This window comes from Symphalangus syndactylus, chromosome 8, assembly GCF_028878055.3.
Source record: "Symphalangus syndactylus isolate Jambi chromosome 8, NHGRI_mSymSyn1-v2.1_pri, whole genome shotgun sequence".
NCBI lineage: Eukaryota > Metazoa > Chordata > Mammalia > Primates > Hylobatidae > Symphalangus > Symphalangus syndactylus.
Window position 1 is genome coordinate 46,130,697 of NC_072430.2, and position 6,623 is coordinate 46,137,319.

Here is a 6,623-nt window from a genome sequence, read left to right on the forward strand (position 1 = left end):
GAAAATGTGGTTTTTGTTTAAAAAAAGTAATTTTGTCTAGTTAGGTTATTTAAAGGTTGTTTCAAAATGAAGGAAGAAAGAAATAGTATACAAAAAGTAGAATGAATGTTAAAAGTTTTAAAAAAGAAAGAACAACAGTAAAAGAATTTTTTGTGGTTAAACTAGATTAAATGAATTTATTATAAGGATCGAAATTTAGTACTTAGTATTAAAAGTACATCTAATATAAAACTATAATTTAGTTTTCTCTTTTAAACAAGATTTTCATGTAGTACTGAGATATAGTAAAAGATTTTTGTCTTCTTTTTGAGTAAAGTTCAAAAGAGAGAGAGAGAAACCAATTTTGTGTGCCTTATGCTGCCTTTGTTAGGTCTTTGGAATATGAGTCTCCTCTCTATCAAAGATCAAAATCAAAAGATTTTTGCTTATGAAAATCTTTTTCTTTTTTTTTTGAGACGGAGTTTTGCTCCCATCTCCCAGGCTGGAACGCAATGGCACAATCTCAGCCCACTGCAACCTCTGCCTCCCAGGTTCAAGCGATTCTCCTGCCTCAGCCTCCTGAGTAGCTGAGGTTACAGGCACCTACCACCACGCCCAGCTAATTTTTGTACTGGCCATATTGGCCAGGCTGGTCTCAAACTCTTGACCTCAGGCAATCCCACCTGCCTCAGCCTCCCAAAGTGCTGGGATTACACGTTTGAGCCACTGCACCCGGCCAAAATCTTTTTATTATTACTTTGGCTAAATTAGTGACTGTCATTTTACAGTGACTTATAATCTTTTTTGATCAAGCCTTCTAAACCTTTGTGTATTTGACAGGCTTCTCAAAATCAAATTTCGAAATCAAAATTAAGTCTTTTTAACCTCAAACTAACTTTGAGATGTTCCAGAGGGCCCTTGAAGCATACCAAAGGAAAATAATAAACAGGCTTATTTGATATGTTAAATTATATAAGAAGTATTGTCATATAAGACGTGGTGTTTAATCTTTTTTTGAGTTATATTTGTATAGATATGTTATTAATATGTTTTCCAAAATTGCATGAGCTTCCTAAAATTCTGATATGTCCTGGTATGTTATGAGTCATAATTATGATTATGTTAAATTATTGTAGGTGACAGAAATAACAAGATTTCCTTGTCAATTGTGTCTTTAACCACGACCCTTTTAAGTCTTGTTGTCCACAGTTAATTGTTTAATTCTGATACTTTTTCCTGAATGTTCTTTAAAAGCAATTGTAATCCTAAAGTGTTATATCTTCAAAGAGTTTTATGGAAAAGATGGTGTTTACAGTTTGGATATTTGTCCCCTCCAAATCTCATGTTGAAATTTGATCACCAATTTTGGAGATGGGGCCTAATGAGAGGTGTTTGGGTAAAGGGGGCAGACCCCTCGTGAATGGCTTGGTGCCATTTCTGTGGTAACAAATGAGTTATTGATCTATTAGCTCACATGATAGCTGATTGTTTAAAAGAGCATGGCATCCTTCCCATGTCTCTCTCTTTCTTCCTCTCTTGCCATGTGACATGCCAGCTACCCTTCTCCTTCTGCTATGATTGGAAGCTTCTTGGGGTTCTTACTGGGGCAAATGCCAGTGCCATGCTTCTTGTACAGCCTCCAGAACCCTGAGCCAAGTAAACCTCTTCCTATGTTACCCAGCCTCAGGTATTCTTTCATAGCAATGCGAAATGGACTGAGAAGGATGGAAAGACTCTGGTAAGTACAGGCTTCTGATAGCCTTAAATTCATATCACTGGACTGTGTAAGAATCCCCCAGACCTCTAATGAAGAGACTTACTGGCTTATAAAACTGCTAAGCAGGACAAGAATTAATTAAATACCAAGAAAGTACAAGTCAGCCAGTACTGAAATTGTTAAGGTATGCAATTTAAAGGAACTCCATGATCCAAGTCAAATTACATATGATAGTGCATTGCTATCATACTGTAGTAAACAGTGTTATGTACCTGAATTAAAGAAATAAAATTGGTATTTAAAAGGCTATAAATGGCTGGGTGTAGTGGCTCATGCCTGTAATCCCAGCCACTTTGGGAGGCCAAGGCAGCAGATCACCAGAGGTCAGGAGTTCGAGACCAGCCCGGCCAACTTGGTGAAACCCTGTCTCTACCAAAAAATACAAAAATTAGTTGGGTGTGGTGGCACACACCTGTAATCCCAGTTACTTGGGAGGCTGAGGCAGGAGAATCGCTTGAACCCAGGAGGAAGAGGTTGCAGTGAGCCGAGATCGTGCCACTGCACTTCAGCCTGGGCAACAGAGTGAGACCCTGCCTCAAAAAATAAAATAAAAATAAAAGACTATAAATTCAATTTTAAGCATGGACTCATGAAGAGCCTGGGTGGCTGCCTGGTCCTTTCTGAGTCCTTAATGCTTTCATTATTAAAAGCTCTGCATTCCATGGCTCATCATGGAAGAGATAAAATAATCCAAATAATGAAAAAATATATACATTGGTGTGGTGACTTTTCTAAAATTGCTAATATGGTTTATGACCAATGTTTGGTTTATCAAATTTAGAATCCTGGGAAGACAATCAAAACTTTAGGTATGGGCCATTTGGACATTTATAGTGGTCTTCTTTCTCTTTATTCTCCTTCCTTCCTCCCTTCCTCCCTGTCTTTCTCTCTCTCTTTCTCTCTTTCTTTCTCTCTTTCTTTCTTTCTTTCATCTGTCTCTCTCTGTCGTCCAGGTTGAAGTGCAGTGGTCTCAGCTCACTGCAACCTCTGCCTTCTGGGTTCAAATTATTTTCATGCCTCAGCCCTCTGGGTAGCTGGAACCATAGGCGTGTACCACCACACCTGGATAATTTTGATATTTTTAGTAGAGACGGGGTTTTGTGATGTTGGCCAGGCTGGTCTTGAACTCCTGTTCTCAAGTGATCTGCCCACCGCGGCCTCCCAAAGTGCTGGGATTACAGGCGTGAGCCACTGCGCCTGCCCTCAGTTGCCATTTTCAGTGCATGTTTTCTGGTTGTTTAGAAGTTTTCCCATGCAGGAAGCCAATTCTATAACAGTAGCTAAAAGTTATTAGAAAATGTGTTTTCCTCATGGGGGATTCTTGAAGAGCTAGGGATAAAGGTACTTGTTTCACTGGACAAGTTGTAAAACAGTTTAACTATTACAGATTTAATAGCCTTAGGTGAAGCTAACTGAATTGACTGGATTGCAGATTGATAAAAGGTATTGCAGATTAATAAAAGCCAGATGCACTTACAGTGGAGAATGTAACTTGAACCCCTTATAAAAGGATCCTAAACTCAGATATGACTAAATGATGCAAGGCTTTGATGCATTATGTCAAAGTGTATTTTCACTAGGTAAAGGAAGCTTTGCAGAATGCACTGACCAAGAGCACTCAAATCCTTCATGATCTAGAACCCAGAGATTTGGTTTTCTGGAAATGGTATCCGGAAAAGACTGCCTTTGCCACTCAATTTGCAGCCAGACTTTGGGACTTTGATATTTGAATCCATATCTCACAACTTAAAAAGGGCCCCTCCAGACTCTTGGAACTGTATACCCATATACTGCTGTCCCTCCCCCCTCCCCCCACCCCACAGCAGGCCCCAGTGTGTGATGTTCCCCTTGCTGTGTCCATGTGTTGTCATTGTTCAGTTCCCACCTATGAGTGAGAACATGCGGTGTCTGGTTTTCTGTCTTTGCGATAGTTTGCTCAAAATGATGGTTTCCAGCTTCATCCATGTCCCTACAAAGGACATGAACTCATCATTTTTTATGGCTGCATAGTGTTCCGTGGTGTATATGTGCCACATTTTCTTGGTCCAGTCTATCGTTGTTGGACATTTGGCTTGGTTCCAAGTCTGCTATTGTGAATAGTGCCGCAGTGAACATATGTGTGCATGTGAAAAAAAAAAAAAAAAAAAGAAACTTTAAGGTAAAGCTAACCAGGGAAGTTTCTCCCCAGAAGCAGATGGTATCCTAGACATAAGCAGCTTCCCCAAGATCACAAATCAAAATTTCGCTGCCATCATGAAACTCTTATTTTTCTTAATCTTTCCTTACGTATGCCTACCTCTTGAACTTGGCAGGATAATGCTGTAATTAGAATTTCACAATGAGTTGCTTTCATGGGTAACTTCATGAAGTGTTGAATCTGTCATGCCAAACCCAGATCTTTACATGACCGAAGGGATCCTTTAGTTAACCTGGTGGATTATGTTAGCAACATTCCTAACATAACTGTTGTTCAAATTGTACTATTAGTAAGACTTCTAAACCGACTTGCTCTCACTCCCTGTTTTAATTTAATCCAATAACGGGATACAAGAACAATGACCAATGAGTATATCACAAGACAGGTTTGCACCAATGCTCAAATGGAGCTTCTTGCAAACTGACTTATGCGTCAGGATATTATAGCACTCTTTCAACCCATAATTCTGCCTCAGGCCCTTGGTTTGAAATTGCTAATTTCACCATTCCAGGTCATGTATCCATGAACAATAGAACTGGAAAAGGGGCCTTATGTCTATCCATGGGTATACTTTTATTTGTGGAGGATTTTGCAGCCAACTTTACACATGGGCAACCTTATGCCTTTGATGGATTGAGCATGAAAGGCCAATGTTAGATTTATTTTCCATGGCTTGGAGTAAATATAAATGAGGCAATAATTTGAAATGTATTTCTGACTGGGCATGTTGGCTCACGTCTGTAATCCCAACACTTTGGGAGGCCGAGGTGGGAGGATCATTTGAGCCTAGGAGTTTAAGACCAGCCTAGCAAGACCCTGTCTCTACAAAAATATTTTAAAATCTTAGCTGGGCATGGTGGTGCATGTCTGTACTCCCAGCCACTTGGGAGACTGAGGTAGGGAGGATTGCTTGAGCCTGGGAGGTTGAGCAAGACCCTGTTAGAAAGAAAGAAAGAAAAAGAAAGAAAGAAAGAAAGAAAGAAAGAAAGAAAGAAAGAAAGAAAGAAAGAAGGAAAGAAAGAAAGAAAGAAGGAAGGAAGGAAGGAAGGAAGGAAGGAAGGAAGGAAGGAAAGAAAGAAAGAAAGAAAGAAAGAAAGAAAGAAAGAAAGAAGAAAGAAAGAAGGAAGGAAGGAAAGAAAGAAAGAAAGAAAGAAAGAAAGAAAGAAAGAAAGAAAGAAGAAAGAAAGAAAGAGAAAGAAATTCCTTATAATCATCTCTATAGCAGATTCTATTTCAAAGGCTATGGTTGCATAACAGACTTTAAATTCTCTTGCTAAAGTTGTACTAGATAATGGAATTGCTCTAGATACCCTACTGGCTGAATAGGGAGAAATCGTGCAGTTGCTGACACGTTTTGCACATGGATGAATATACTGGGTATTATAGAGACTCATTTGCAGAGGATTAATGAACAGGCTGCTTGGTTAAAATAGGTACACTCTTCATCTGGCTTATTCTCTGATTCATTTGATTTTTGTTTGTTTAGTTCATGGGGACCCTAGCTAAGGAGCATACTGCAAACTGTTGGTATTATCCTCCCAATGACAGTGGTCTCCTTGGTGCGCTGTATTCTCTCAAAAGTTTTAAATGTTTGCTAACATGCAGCCATTCGTAGAATGTCAAATTGTTACTCTTTGGCTAGAATGACAAAGCTCAAAGAAATGCACGATCATGAGGATACCATAACCTATGAATGACATGCTGAGACGAGAAACCCAAATGATAGTAATTGAAAATGGTGCTCTAAAGCCTTAGATTTTGGTCACACTCTGACCTAGGAGAGAACCCCAGCAAAAGAAGGGAGTTGTTAAATAAATGTATGGTTTTGCACTGAGCTCCTGTCACTTGCACAGCTGGTTTTTGGACCAGGTTGTACCGAAGGCATTCCACTCTGGATGCTTCCTGCCTTTGCACCTGCCACCAGAGTCAATGGAGAGACTACGCAGTTTCCAAGCTTGTATGATCTGATCTCTGTAGCAAATGTATGAGCCATTTGCTGCTCAAGTCTCTGAGAATCCAATCATTCCAGAAAACACTTCCAGTTGGGAACAGACAGGAACCAATGTAAGAATTCAACTTCAAGTTCAAAAAACAGTCCCCTAGGTTACAGAGCAAGTGTATGGGGGGATTGCAGCCTCCTTTTCAGCATGAACATGTTCATACCAACCCAGACCAGGACTGCTGCCCACTGCAGGTCACCATCCTCAATTTCATTTTTATTCCGATTGCCACGAGAATAATATTTACCCTGTTTACTATCAGTGTGAGCAAGGACAGGCAGCATCATCAAGACTGGTATTCCAAGGTTCTCCTGTTCATGGTGGTGGGAAACTGCACAGGGTGTGCCAGTCATCCTGGACCCAGTGCACAGCGTTAAACTCTTTGGTGGGATCCTCAGTAGCCATTCTCCCTGAGACCATAGTTACTACTTTCCATCCCTTGGGGGCAGCCCTGAGTCTTGTCCAGTAGTAATCAGATTCCAGCTTGGAAGGGGCGGCTGGATTGTATATCTGGTTGGTAGTGCACATGCTCTTCAGGTTCCTGGGGCTCCCATTAGAGGACGGAGAAGTGTTGAATCAGGAGGAACAACTATGGTTTATAAACATATTTTAATGTAAAAATTTGCATTTGAATGGAGCGGCTTTGTTTTCTGTATCAAAAACCCATTGG

General features: G+C 40.1%; 1 pseudogene; it reads left to right on the forward strand.

Moving 5' to 3' along the window:
- The first annotated feature begins 4,514 nt into the window (after positions 1–4,514).
- On the forward strand, positions 4,515–6,375 carry LOC129488730 (transmembrane protein 183A-like; annotated as a pseudogene).
- Positions 6,376–6,623: the final 248 nt, after the last annotated feature.